At 35.4% G+C, this 15,320-nt stretch overlaps 1 pseudogene; it reads right to left on the bottom strand.

Moving 5' to 3' along the window:
* Window positions 1-9,486: 9,486 nt before the first annotated feature.
* LOC101278797 (THO complex subunit 7 homolog) lies at window positions 9,487-10,135 on the bottom strand (annotated as a pseudogene).
* Window positions 10,136-15,320: the final 5,185 nt, after the last annotated feature.

The following is a 15,320-nucleotide window of genomic DNA, read 5'->3' as shown; positions in this document are numbered from 1 at the left end:
TTGGTAAGAAATGCCCACGGGGCATGGGGGTGGGGTGGTGGTGCAAAACCACATGTAGATTTTGCTATAATGATGGTATAATGAGTTTGGGTTTACTGTAGGTTATACCCCTGTCTGGTCTGGGCATGCACAGCCCGGGGAATTTCCCTCGTGTTACGGTGCCCCTCTTTATCAGGATAAGCTGCCCACCACACGACCAGACCATAGTTTTACCCATCTGGGTGGTGTCAAGGGAGAGTCCCCAGATGGCTGGGTGTGTGACTTGATTTCGTCTTGGTTTTTCTCACCACTGTCACCTCCTTGCTGCTAATGTCTGAATAACTACCTAACACAACAATATATAGTCAGAAGTTATCTTAATGTTCCAAGTAAGGTAATTAAGTTTCAATAAGGTAAGTAGCATGTCCAAGTTTAAACAGCTTTATTAAGTGGTAGAACTGTAGTATGAGCCTTTTCAGTTAGTTTTTTCCAGTTCAGCAGTCGAACACCAAAGTACATGGCTTAGAGCAATACATTTTTTTTAATTTTTTAATTTTTAATTTTTAATTTTTTTTACATCTTTATTAGAGTATAATTGCTTTACAATGATGTGTTAGTTTCTGCTTTATAACAAAGTGAATCAGTTATACATATACATATGTTCCCATATCTCTTCCCTCTTGCGTCTCCCTCCCTCCCACCCTCCCTATCCCACCCCTCCAGGCTGTCACAAAGCACCGAGCTGATCTCCCTGTGCTATGCAGCTGCTTCCCACTAGCTCTCTACCTTACATTTGGAGTGTATATATGTGCATGCCTCTCTCTCGCTTTGTCACTGCTTCCCCTTCCCCCTCCCCATATCCTCAAGTCCATTCTCTAGTAGGTCTGTGTCTTTATTCCTGTCTTACCCTTAGGTTCTTCATGACATTTTTTTCCCTTAAATTCCATATGTATGTGTTAGCATACGGTATTTGTCTTTCTCTTTCTGACTTACTTCACTCTGTATGACAGACTCTAGGTCTATCCACCTCACTACAAATAGAGCAATACATTTTAATTTTTCCTCATAATTCTGTAGGCTGTCTGGGCAATTCTTTCAGTCTGAATCCGTTTGATTAGAAAGAGACTGAATAGTCTAGGAAACCTCACTCACATATTTGGGATAGATGGAATGTCTAGGAAGGCTTGGGACCTCTCTCCATATTGTTTTTCATCATTCAGGAAGTTAACCTTAGCTTGTTCATATGGTGGAGGGTTTTTAACAACAAGAGATGACAACCACCCAATACTCAATACTTTTTAAGACTCTAGATTGTATTTTCTAATGTTACATTGAGTGAAGTATGTCATATGGCTAAGTCCATATGGAGAACATTTCTCCACTTCTTAATAGGAGGAGAGGCAAAGTCACATTGCCAAGGGGACATGCATGTGGGGAAAGGAGGAATTTGCGGGCATTTTTCAACCTATTATATGAACCTAATTTCAAACTCATGTTCTTTCTGAAACAGGAAGGAAGGGAGCAGGGCACAAGCTTTAAAAGAATGACATAGCCATAGAACATGACAAAGACTGGTTAGAACCAACTGGGTCCAAGATGGAGGAAGATTTGACTTGCAGTAGACCTTGAGCCTCATTATACGCTCATTGTAATACATTAGCATGCTAAATGACCTACCCACCAGCACCATGACAGTTCTGAGGTCAACCATAAGAGGTCAAAAAGTGGGCAATGGCCCAATTCCTGGAAATCCCTGCCCTTTCCCCAAGATAATTGGAATAATCCTTCCACTCATTAGCCTATGAAATTACCCAGCTCATAAAAATTAACCATACCATATTTCAAGGCTCTATAGCCTTCTGAGATGGCCCACACCCTGTGGAGTGTGTTTCTCTGTAAATAATTCCATTTCTTACCTATCACTTTGTCTCTCACTGAATTCTTTCTGTGACGAGACATCAAGAACCTCAAATTCACCAGATACATTTCTACTATATCACATTGTTCACTGACTTATTAATTCTAAATGAAGACAACATTGTCCAAGCCCTTGTGGAACTGTAAAAATAAAAGGAAACTGATATTTATTTAGAACCTGTATTATACACTTAGCACCATCCTAGGAATTTCTCATTATGTCATAATCATACTAAGGAGCTAGTAATCTGGGGAATAATGTCTCTCTTCAAGCAGTCTAGAAGTTATTAAACAGTTTACAGTTTGTTTTAGAAATTCAAATGAAATAAATGAATGAAATGAATGACTGTAGAGATATCATAGACCTGTAAATTTGATCAAAAAAATTTTAAGTCATCTTTTTGGATGATGGGATTTTCCTCCCAAAGATTCTATTGCATAATAAAATAGAGTTAATTTCAGGCTGTAAAATATGGCTACCATAAAATATTCTGAGAAAAAATATATACATATGCATGTATAATACATAGCATTTGGTCAATTACCTATAGACAAATTGGATTTATATGGATGGGTGACTACCATAATAATTTCAAAAATTCATTCAGGATGGTCTTGATATGTCTGTTAAATACAATCAATTTGACTTAATTATTGTTACCATTAGCCCTGTTTATACCAAGTGTTAGTCACTGAGTTAGATGCCTTCCACAGATTTTCTTTTTTAATCCTCACAATAACATGAAGAGTAATATTATTACTCTTCATGTATAAGAAAATCTCTGAGGGATTTTAAGTAAACTGCCCACAGTCCTATTAGCCAAATGGTAGAGCTAAAATTTTAGTCAAGTAGTTTTATTCAGAGTTTGAACATTTAACTAATAAATTTTTCCTGCTTCAGTTTATGTCGACTATTTTTATGATTAATTACTTAATAGTCATATCAACCACATCAACAGCCACTAAACCTTTAGGATAGCCCAAGTTCTTTGCTGATATACTATCATGGCCAAGAATAAAGACTACCAACTCAAAGAGATTACTGTTGCTCTTTCTACTCCATTTGTAAAGGAAAATTCAGAAATACACTGTGGTGCATTCTTTAAACTCTCTCAAATATTCTTCTTCTTTGGGGAGATGTTTAAAAGCTAAAGGGTGCTTTCCATCTGAATACAACTTAGGTTCGACTAATAAGATGCACTTGTGTGAGGTCTGGAAGGTGATAAGGCAGAACCCTTCTTTCTGAGGTACTTGGCTGTTTGAAACAAAGTTTGAAAGCGTGCTGATGTCAGGCACCAGGCTTTCTTCATTCACTACCCCATGTGCAGGTTGAATCTGTGGATGCTCCATCAGGTGCATGAATCCATAAACTGCAGCTTTGGTTACCTCTTCCCCTACTTCCTGTGCTTGAGAAGTCATTGTGGCGATAGTGAGTAGAGTGTGTAGCAGCAGCTTCTTGCTTCTTGACTTTCTCAAGTGGTCATTTCAGAGATGACAACTTCCATGATGATAAAGGAACTGCAGTCAATGTACATGAAAAGCAAAATTCCAAACTAAATATATAGAGTGATATCATTGGTAGAAAAAAATCTATCATGTATGCAGATATGTGAGAATTCATTCTTCAGAATATTGAAATGTAAATCACTCAGAATATTTCTTTGAGAATTAATTATTCTATTTGGATATCTAGTATTATATACTATTTTGGATTTTTTTCCGGCTGTCAGATATATTACAATTTGAAATGTTATTACATAGTTACTGTGTGATGATTGTATCACATTTTAGACTATAGTTTGCTCTATAATCTGTGGTTTACTTCTTTATTTTCATAATATTTGTATCTGATTGGAATGGATCAACTAATATTTCCACCAGGAATCTGTTTACTTTGGTTACTTTATCAGATTATATGTAGAAGATTAGTGTTAGAGAAACTGTCCAATCCAATTTTACAGGTAATTAAACTGAGGTGGAGAGTATAAGGGACTTTGTCTGGTAAACACATTTATTTAGTGTTAAATTGGGAACTAGGAACTCTGACCGGAACAGCTGAGTTCAACATTCTTTATACTATTCCACACTGCTAAAAACAAGGAGAAAATTACAGAGGAAATAAAGGAAACAGAAAATGAGATTAGAACAATAGCTGTGAATTAGGACACATTCCAGGATGTCTCAGGTAAATTTCTTTTCCAAAATATGTACATGTAACACAGCATGTTCCAAGATGACTGAATTTGAATCTCTGGGGTTTGAGATGTCTAGGTGACACAGATGTGCATGGCGACTTAAGAACTACTGGGCTAGAGGAGATGCTGTGTGGTAAAGGTCAATATGTAAAAATCACTCCTGAAATGTTCTGTTTAAACTCCATTCTAGAGCCTTATCTTTATTACTGGGCACAGCATAAGACACCACTGACCAGATTCCTTCTTGAAATTCTTCCCTCTCTTGGTTTCTCAGACTTTGTTCTGTTTCTATTTCTTGATTGCTTTCTTTGAGTCTCCTCTGTGGATTCCCTTTCCTCTGATTGCCTTTCTTGGTTGGTTTGTTTTTTATTTTATAAACAACAGGAATTTATTTCTCATGGTTCTGGAGGCTGAAAGACTGGGACCAGGTGCAGGTGGTCAGGTGAGGGACCTCTTCCAGGTCCCAAACTCCTTGCGTCCTTGCATGCAAAAGGGGCAAAGAAGCTGTGAAGAGGCTTTCTTTTTCTTTGCACAGATTTAATTAATTAATTAATTTTTGTATTTCTTTTTTAATATCTATTTTTAATTGAAGTATAGTTGATTTACAATGTGTTATTGTCAGGTGTTCAGCACAGTGATTCAGATATATATATATATATTTGTTGGTTATCTGTTTTACAGGTAATAGAGTGTATATGTTAATTCCAACCTCCTAATTTATCCCTCCCCCACCCCTTTTCCATTTCATAACCATAAGTTTGTTTTCTATGTCTGTGGGTCTATTTCTGTTTTGTAAATAAGTTCATTTGCATCTTTTTTAAAATTTTATTTTAGATTCCACATATAAGTGATATGTGATATTTATCTTTCTCTGTCTGGCTTGCCATTTGCAACAACATGGATGGACCTAGAGATTACAATACTAAGTGAAGTAAGCCAGATGGAGAAAGACAAATATCATATGATATTGCTTATACATGGAATCAAAAAAAAAAATGTACACCTCTGATTGCCTTTTAAATGTAGGTGTCTTCACTACAATGAGAGCAGTGGTTCTCAACCTGGGCAGTTTGGCAATGTTGGGACAGAGCGTTCAATGTCACGCCCAGGGATACACTACTAGCATCCAGTTAGTAGAGACTGAGGTTGCTACTAAACACCCTACAATGCACAGGAAAGCCCCACAACAAGGGACTATCTGCCCCTAAATATCAATAGTGACAAAGGTGGGACACCTTGAATTAGAAGAATATAATGTTTGTGTGCTTAGGATCATTTTTTTTGGGGGGGGTACACGGGCCTCTCACTGTTGTGGCCCCTCTCGTTGTGGAGCACAGGCTCTGGACACTCAGGCTCAGCAGCCGTGGCTCACGAGCCTAACCACTCCGCGGCATGTGGGATCTTCCCGGACCAGGGCACGAACCCATGTCCCCTGCATTGGCAGGCGGACTCTCAACCACTGTGCCACCAGGGAAGCCCTAGGATCACTTTTGACAAGTACAAAGTAGGTAAGAAAGGCAAGCATTTGTGCGTGAAATGACCTTCAAATGTCTTTTTCTTTTAATTAATAGATCAATAACTATAAATGCTTTAACCATTGTAGAACACACTTGAGGACAGGAGCTGCTTCTCATTCTTCTTCATATCCACAAAACATAGGATAGTAAGTAGTTTGTTCTGTTCAATTTTTAAAATCATCTGAGGACATGGAAATTGGGGAAGTTAAGTTACCAAAATGACCATCATGTCATTACATGTCTTCATCTAAAAGGTAAACAATAAAAGGAACTAGTATCAACTTCACGTTTTTCAAATTTTAATAGTGGACAGTAGATTCACTGAAAGAAGCAGGCTAAATATTTGTAAAATAAACATTTATAAAGCAACAAATCACATCACATCTTCCAGATCTACAAGCTCTGATCTTTGGTTCCCTGTTCCATGCTCAAGAGGTAGAGCAAAGTAGAGAATGCCCTCAGTAACAAGCGCTTTCAAGTATACTTCAACCTTGGGCTTTCACATCATGCAGGAGAAAAGGATATATTCTTGTGAACTTGGTGTTCAATGATGGATACATGGTGATTAAATTATGATTGACCTGAATTCAGTAATACTGTTTATCATGCTCTATGGTAAGAGAAGAGAGCTCTTTTAATTGAAATGGATTTTATTTCAATTTCACAATGCCTAACATAGAATGAGAGGGATGAGAACAGTGAGAAGAAATTCCATTTCTCATTATCTCAGTGATTACCAGCTGGTAATGTTTTATTTTACTAAATTAGATACTTTATTAAATAGATAAGAAAAACCAAAGAAAAAGGAACACAAAAATTATAGAATTATATACAGTGCTTATTATTTCTGTAAAATGTGTTGATTTGGTTTTATACATTAAAAAAAAGATAATACTTGGAATGTTCTAAAATCTAAAAGGCCTTATCTCATGCTTAGCTAATTATTTTGACAGGTGTCTAACTGATGTGTGCTTTTCCATGCAAATGAGTTTGTGGAAAACAAGATGACTGCCATCTACATAAACACTCCATAACTAATTCTTATCTCCACAGAGAGATTAAGTAGTGAAAGTTAGCAATTAGAATTCAGTGACAATTTTTCCTCTGCGATTGATTTGTGTACAGAATGTTCATCTAGTAGAAGGAATCTAAACAGTTCCACCAATTATTTCCCTGTTTGAACCTCAGACGAATCTGTCTTGTATGTGTGTGTAAGTCTGTTATTTATTTCCCCTCTCTGGAACATCTACTCTTTTTTTTTTTTTTTGCAGTACGCAGGCCTCTCACTGTTGTGGCCTCTCCCGTTGCGGAGCACAGGCTCCAGACGCACAGGCTCAGCGGCCATGGCTCACGGGCCCAGCCGCTCCGCGGCATGTGGGATCTTCCCGGACCGGTGCACAAACCCGTGTCCCCTGCATCGGCAGGCGGACTCTCAACCACTGCGCCACCAGCGAAGCCCCATCTACTCTTTTTGACACATTCTCCTCCAAGTAAAATTTCCAATTTGATTCTCTCTTCCTTATGATCCTTTCTTCTTTTCCTTCTTCATTGGTTTGGTTTTAATTGTTCTTATATATCACTAGCTGTGAGTGTTGCCAAAGCCTCAGTCCTGGTTCTAAATTTGTATCAGAGATACCATCATCCCCCGAGCTATCTTGTCTTAAAATCTTGATATGTCATTGAATTTTCCTTTTTTACATATTCAAACAGTTGTTTATTTTTAGTAATGTTTTTGTTTCCTTCCTTTTTTATCCTTCTGCAGCTACCCTGTTATATATACTCATAAATTTGTGCCAAGGATTCTGAATTTTCATTTGTTTTCCTTTTTATGTCTATGCCTTTTTGAATCAATTTTATTCATCACCTCAAGCAAATTTTTCAGAAACCTGACTACTTTCATCAATTACCTCTTTGCTCAAAATCATCAGTTGATCCCATTTTACTCTGAATCAGATCCTGCCTACTTGAGGAAATTGATATTATCCATAACCCTCCTAATTCATCAATCTTATTTGATCCTTGATGGTCCCCAACACGTTTTTCAAAATTTGTTCACCAAATTTGTGCCTTTTCACTTTATTCAGGTTTTCCTAGGCTTGGAATAGCCTTCTTTGTTCATTTAATTTAACTAATTATAATCTGTCTTTCAGGGTCCATCTTAGGTCACACTTTATCTCTACATTCAAGTTCTATGATATATTCTCCCTTGGAACACAGAGGATCAGTTATTTGTATGACATTTTTCAGATACTTTACAGAGTATGATATAAACTTTTAGGTTTTTTTGGTTCGCTATAGTGATAACTTTTGAATATATATACATGCACATATATATAGTTTCTGTTTGTGTAAAGATTTATTGCATCTACTTACAACATGATTTATGGAGCTTAATTTTAACAAAGCTTATGTGAATTAGGGAAGCAGTATAGAAAAATATACAATTATAGCAAAAAACTAGTTTGTTTTTGTGATAGTGAATTTTATGTGTCAACTTGACTGGCCTGTGGAGTGTCCAGATATTTGGTCAATCAGTATTTTGGGTGTGTCTGTGAGGGTGTTTTTGGATGAGATTAACATTTAAATCAGTGAACTGAGTAAAGCAGCTTTTCCTCCCTAATGTGAGTGGGCCAATACAAGCAGCTCGCCTGGTTCTCAGGGTTTTGGACTTGAACTGGACCTGACTCTCCTGGGTCTCCAGTTTGCAGACTCACCCTGTAGATCTTGGGATTTGCCTTCATCCATAATTGCATAAGCCAATCTATCTACCTATCTATCGTTCTTATCTTATTAGTTCTGTTTCTCTGGAGAATGCTGGCTAATATAGATTCATCTTGCCTATCTGCCTCACATGGCTAGTTCCTAATCTATGAATGGGGTAAGACGAAAATGAAAGACAGGACCCTGGACCTAGTCATGGGGGCAGAATAAGCTCTAGGAAGACCAAAGTAGCAGCAAGTCCTAACCTCGTTTTGTCACTTATTGGCTGTGGGACCCTGAGTGAATCATTTGGATCTCTGAGTTTTTCATATGCAAAATAATGATTCATCTGCCTTCTGAGCTCAGATTGCTTTTGTGTTATAAAAGTATATTTAATATGAAAACACTTTGGTGACTGTTAAATATTAACAAATAAGTATGATTGATATTACTTTTTTTTTTTTTTTGATTCAGACCTGGCTTAATTTTTTACAAAGATCATGAAATCCTTTTTGCAAGACTCTTGAAAATGACTCCTACAGAACAAAATGATAGAAAGAAAACATTTCAACAAAACATCTAACAACCACATTGCTCAAGTATTAAGGACAGAGATCTAGAAAGTAATGCATATTGATTTATTTTGCATCTGTAATTACCTCTGATATCAGTGATTCTTAATATCATGGAACCTCTTCCACAATAAGCATACACCACAAACATTTTGTACATAATTTCACAAGTTCACAGCCCTCCTGAGAGCCTATTCATGGACTTCATTTTCAAAAGTGGTAATGATTTCCAGAAATTGACTCATTTTCTCATGTACATCCTAGAAATGCCACCTTCTTACTATCTTCCACTTATTTTGTGAGCAAATCAATGTTACCAGTTAAAAACTACCTAGAATACCAATGAGCACTAACATATCTGGCTTGAAAACATTTCATTAAACGTTTTTGGGTGTTGCTTCCTATCTTTTAAGTATAAAAAAGGCATTTCAATAAAAACAAATATATAATGAAGTCATCTCCCTTTGTGTGAAGAAATATGAATGAACTGTGCATTAATATTTAAAAGCAACATAGTTCACTGCCAAAACTTTAAATGTCTCAAGAGCACAACAAATTCTGAACACACTAAGATCGTGTTGCTACTTCAGTATTCTTGGGAATGGTGAGTGATTAGTTGGTCTATGGTTTAGGATCAGTTTCCATGCTTGTTTTCTTGAGCTGCTTCTACCTCTGAGAGCTTTTCATCATTTTCCAGTGTTTGCTGGAGTTCATGGATGGGACTAAGAAGAACGTGAAACTGTTTCCTTCTCAATTCTAGCTTATCTTCAGCACTTTCTTTAATGTGTGAAAGATGCTCTAATTCTTTACGCAGAGCCTCTAGTTCCTTTAATGTCTCATGCCTGTCTGGATGACGCTGGATCACTTTTGCCAATGCATCATATTCTTGGCGATTTTTTCGTATTCATTTTGCTTGAAGAATTTGCTTTTTGTACTCAGCATTTTTTTCATGTGCTCCAGCAATGCTACATTCTAGTTCTTTGTAAATTTTTTCAAAATCTTCCATTTCTCTGAGATTCATATCATATACCAGCAAAGTTTTGCCCATTGAAAATTCACATTGGGACAGTGTGCTCAGCATACGTTGGTACTGGCTGTATCCCTCTTCCTGGGATCCAGAGCTGTACCATTTAATGAAACTTTTCACCTGCAGATTAATTCTCCGATCATCTCCAGCACCATCTCCATCTATGAGGAGACGCTTCCGTATGCCTTCGTCGTCAGTCACGGCTCCCATGGCGTGTGCTGCGGCGGCGGCGGCAGATATTCCTATTTTTAATAAAGACGTTTTACCTATTACATTATTTGAAAAGGCCCAAATTGTCAAACCTGCCATTGGCATGTCAGAATTCTGACAAAAGCACAGAAATACCTTGTTCCTATTTATCATGGCTACCACAGGAGAAGTTGGAAAGATATCTCAAAGCCAAACTTTCTCGTAGCTAGATGGATTAACATAGTATCTTAAATAGCACTAGGCAAAATCTGAACTATGCTGGTATATGTTACATGTGAGGAAACATATCAGCCGACCAATGTATTTTAGGTTACAATTCTCATTGGAACCATAATTTAAACTAAAGCTTGGTACATAGAGGAAAAAAAAACCCACACACACAAAGCAGAGTACTGTGAGTGTTTTTTTCTTACAACAAAATCGAAAAGTACTAATGCATGCTAGTTTTAGTGTAATAATTACATGCACCAGATAATTTAAAGTATTCACAAAGTAACATATGGCTTAGCTGTTCAGCTGCAGTGAAAATGTGGATTTTTAAGCATAAAAATTAGTTTGAAAAGCAGCAGGCAATAGTAGTCTCGAATCCCCTGTATACCCGTAAAGTGGAGAAACCATCTGCACTGTGTGCAAGCTGATGACCTTGGATTAATTCTAGCAATGTCATTACCCAATTAGTTGAGGAAGGAAAGATACTTGGGAATTACAATTACAGATCCATTAAAATTGTGCAGTGCTTTTATTCTCAATATTTATTAAATCACATCTGTCTGCTAATCATTATATGATGATTTTTTTTCACCTAAAGAGACTCAGTTTGACAGGTAAAACAGTGAGCTGGTCATGAATAGGATAATTATGCTACTTGAGCATACTTCAAGTATTCTGAAGTATGTGCTGAAAAAATAAAGTATTGATATCTCCTTTTTAATCTCATGACTTCTTAGATGGTAATGCTTCTATTTGTTTGAATAATCTCCTCAGTGATAATGAACTATTTTTAACCAAAGAATAAATATACACATACATGCCAAATTATGTTGTAATTTCATGTTTTACTGTTCTACTTGTTCTTATTTTACAGAGACCCTGCTGTGTCTCTAGGGGTCATGTTAAAGAAACCAGTAATTCTTGGACAATAGGCACATTTTAATTTTTGTTTGTTGTTATTTTGTTCAAATGGAAAGTTTAAGTTTTGTAGTGGTCTTAAAACAGAAATTTTCTATGGAGCTATCTTCTCATCATTTAACTTGAGAAAGCTTTTGACAAGCATGTAATCTGCACAGGAAATCTTACATGTAGAAGAAAATATATATTTGTAACATTCATATACACAATGTAGATAAATATAAAATTAAGACTATATACAAATGCAAAGCAGTGTTAATTATACTCTGATTAGAAAGACAATACTAAAACTGTAAAAAAAATCTCATGGTTTAATATTATACAAGAAAAGTCACATGACCATTGTCTTAGACTGTATTTATGATATTGATAGGAACATTTTTTCTTCATGTTATACCGTCGTTAGAAGAGATAAATGATTAGCAGTCATTTTTTAATGCTTATATTTGTCTCTACTCTGTGATTACCTTCAGTTGAAGAGCAAGAGTGGCTTTTAAACACAAGTATTCATTAATTTATTCATTCAAAATGTATTAATGCATGCCTGTGTCATTGCAGTCACAGGTCTACACATTGTAGATAGAGCTGAGAACAACACAGAAGAGAACACGCAAAGAAGGAGAACCAAGAAAGACTGGTATTCCAGAAGAAATGTGAAGAAATATTTTAGGGAAGAGGAAATGATAAACTTATCAAGTGGTGTTGATAGGCTTGGTAAAATGAGCAGTGAGGACTGACTGTGGGACTTCTCACAGAGAAGGTTATTGGTGACCTTGACAACAAAGATGTTAGGGGAATAGTGGTGGTGAGTAATGACTGGAGAGAATTCAAGAGAGAATTGAAGATCAGGAAGTAGAAACAATCAGTATTGACAACTCTTTTGAAGATTTTATTGTGAGGAGAGTGTCTTGGTCGGTTCTGGCTGCTATAACAAAGCACCATAGATATTAGGTGGCTTATAAACAACATAAATCTATTTTACAGTTTTGGAGGCTGGAAATCTGAGATCAGTGTGCCAACACGGTCAAATTCTGGTAAGAGTTCTTTTCTTAGCTGCAGACTACTGAATTTTTGTTGTACCGTATGACAGAAAGAGGCAAGAGAGCTTTCCGGTCTCTTTTTATAAGGACACTAATCCCATCATAAGGACCTCATGACTTAATCACCCCAAAGGCCCCACTTCCTAATACCATCACACTGGGGATTAAACTTCAACATATGAATTTGAGGGTACACAAACATTCAGTCCATAACAGTGAGACAGGAAAGAAACGTCAGTATTGGCAGAAGGACATGAGATCAGGGAAGAGCTGGTTGGTTGGTTTTAAGATGGGAGATGTTAAAGCATGATTTATTTTTAAGCTATGATCCAGATGTGAAGGCAAAGACAATGATAAAGTAGATAGCCCAAAATTGTAGGAGCAGTGTCTTTGCGTTTGTTCTTAGGATCCAATTCATACATAGGGGTGATTGCCGATTACATCTGGAGTATAGGTAGAGTATGTGGGCACAAACATAGGTTCATTGACTAATTTGGTGTTTGGCATGAGGCGGAAAATCTCTGAGCGCGTCTTTTTTTTCTTCTTTTTCTGTGAAATAAAAATAATGGCATCATCTGAGAGTGAATGAAGTGAATGAATAAGTGATTGAATAAATACTAAATAAGGGATGGGTGTCAAAAATGCAATAAATTCAAAAAATACAAATTAAACTTATATAAGATGAAATATATATAAAGTGCTGATAAATGCAAAGCAAGAATATTATTGATTGAATTAAAATGTAAGGCTTCTATAAACATAATAGACTTCCTTTATGTAGAATTCAAATCAGTTGAAAGTTCAAATGACTAGTTTATTAGTCTATCATAGGCAATGATAATCACAATGTTCACAATGCTGATTGAGTCTAACATATTGCAAGATTCTCAAGAGCTTTCTAAGTCAATAAGGGTAGTTCTGTACAACTTAACTGTTGTGTATTTTATTACATTTTAAAATTTGTTAAATCCAGGACTACAGATTCTCTGTTATTCTAAGCTGCAGAAAGTTCCCTCGGGGAGAGTTACTATTCAAAAATAAGGCTTGATCACTCCTGTTAATTTTTAGTTGTCTCCCAGGAGATGGTGAATCTCAAACAAGTCAAGGACTTCAGTTTTAAACCTCTGAATCACTTAATTTACATTTTAAATATGAATCACATTAGAAAATATGTTATCCTTTGAAAAAAGAAATTTTTTGTTGATTAAAAAAAATAGAAATAGGGAACAAAGGAAGAAAAAAATACCCTGAGCCCTCACAAAAAGATAATTTTATTAACATACTGGTATAATGGTAATGTTGGAATGTATTGCCTATGTATGGCTTATATTACACCTATGATTAACTTCTGTTCAATTAACATAGTGGTTGGTAGGACTTTGTAATTCTTGGAATGTTCCACCTATTAATGATCACTAAGAAGTTTATCTCAGCTATGTTAACTTTTCCACTCCAAACAAAGAAAGATCCTCTTGACAATGGCCTTACTGTCAAGACATAAACCTTTGAGCATATAGCAGGTACGTGATTTACAGCAAAATGATCATTAAATAAGAAAAAAAATAGAAAAGCATAACCAAAAATTAGTACCATATGATTTTATAAGAGATTATAATGCTTATGTTACATAGAATCTTTTAAATTAGAATATGGTATAGTGGAATAAATACCAAACTGCATTTCAATATTGATTCTGCCACTAACTAATTCTGTGACCTTGAGTGAATCATTTAATCTCTCTTAAAATAAGTTCCATCATATCAAAAAATAATGATATCTAACTCATAATGTGCATGCAGATAGTGTCGTGTATAACTGTCTGACCCATATTTGTTCCTTTGATTTTTTCATTGAGGTTAAATTTACATGTAATGAAATGGATAAATCTACAATATACGACTCAAGTTTTGATAAATGTGTATAAAACTATAGCCACCACCCAAATTAAGCATAGACTTTTCCCATTATTCCAGAAATTTTCCTTATGTGTTTTCTAGCCAATACCCACCAACATATGTAAATATTATTTTTATTTAATTTCTATCTCTGTAGATTGTTTACCTGTTTTTGATTCATGTATGGCAAGATTCTGTTACTAGATGACGCTTATTTATGATAGTTTTGTACCTTTGATGAATTGACCCTTTATTCATATTAGTGTCCCACTTCATCCCTAATAACATTCCTCAGTTTAAATTCTGGTTTGTTTCCTATTACTCTAAGCACTTTTGCTTTCTTTTGATTAATGTTTGCATAGTATATATCTTTTTATACTTTACTTTTAATCAACTGTGTCCTATTTAAAGCAAATAACTTATAGACAATAAATCTACCTTTTTCAATTCATTCTAACTCCTTTTGTTTGGTTCATTCAAATTTATTATAATTCTTTTTGTGGTTGCATTTAGCTCTACCATTTTATATTTCTTTTTTCTACATTTGTTCTGTTTTCTGTTCCTCCTTTTCTCTTTTATGTGGTAATCAAATATTATTTTTGGTCCATGTAAATCTCTCTATTGCCTTTTATTTCTAGTTTTTGTATGTTTAATGATGTTCTAGGGATTATAATACATATTCATAATTTATCAAAGGCTTCTCAGAGCTAATGTAAAATGAATGTAAAATGCAAGATTCAAGCAATATCTCCAACCTTTGTGATATTGTTTATACACACAGACACACACACAGACACACACAGACACACACACACGCACACAAATGACAAACTCTGCATTAGGATGTTATAATTTTAAACTGTTAGTTACTTTTTTAAAAAGAAATTAAAAGAATAAAAATTAAGATTTTTTAATATATTTTATATATTTATCTAGGTATTTTCTATTTCTTATATTTTTTGCTCCTTCTTGTAGAGCTGAGATTCCATTTTACAGCATTTCCCTTCAGTCTCAAGAAATTCATTTAGCAGTTTTTATAGTTTAAGTTTTATGAGGATAGATTCAGCACCTGTTTACCTGAAAATATGTTAGTATTTTCTCCATTTTTGAATCATATTTAAACTGGATATATAATTCTAG

The sequence above is a fragment of the Orcinus orca genome, chromosome 4, assembly GCF_937001465.1.
Source record: "Orcinus orca chromosome 4, mOrcOrc1.1, whole genome shotgun sequence".
In the NCBI taxonomy this organism is placed as follows: domain Eukaryota; kingdom Metazoa; phylum Chordata; class Mammalia; order Artiodactyla; family Delphinidae; genus Orcinus; species Orcinus orca.
Note: the sequence above shows the minus strand (reverse complement) of the source record. Positions and strands in the feature narration are given on the sequence as shown.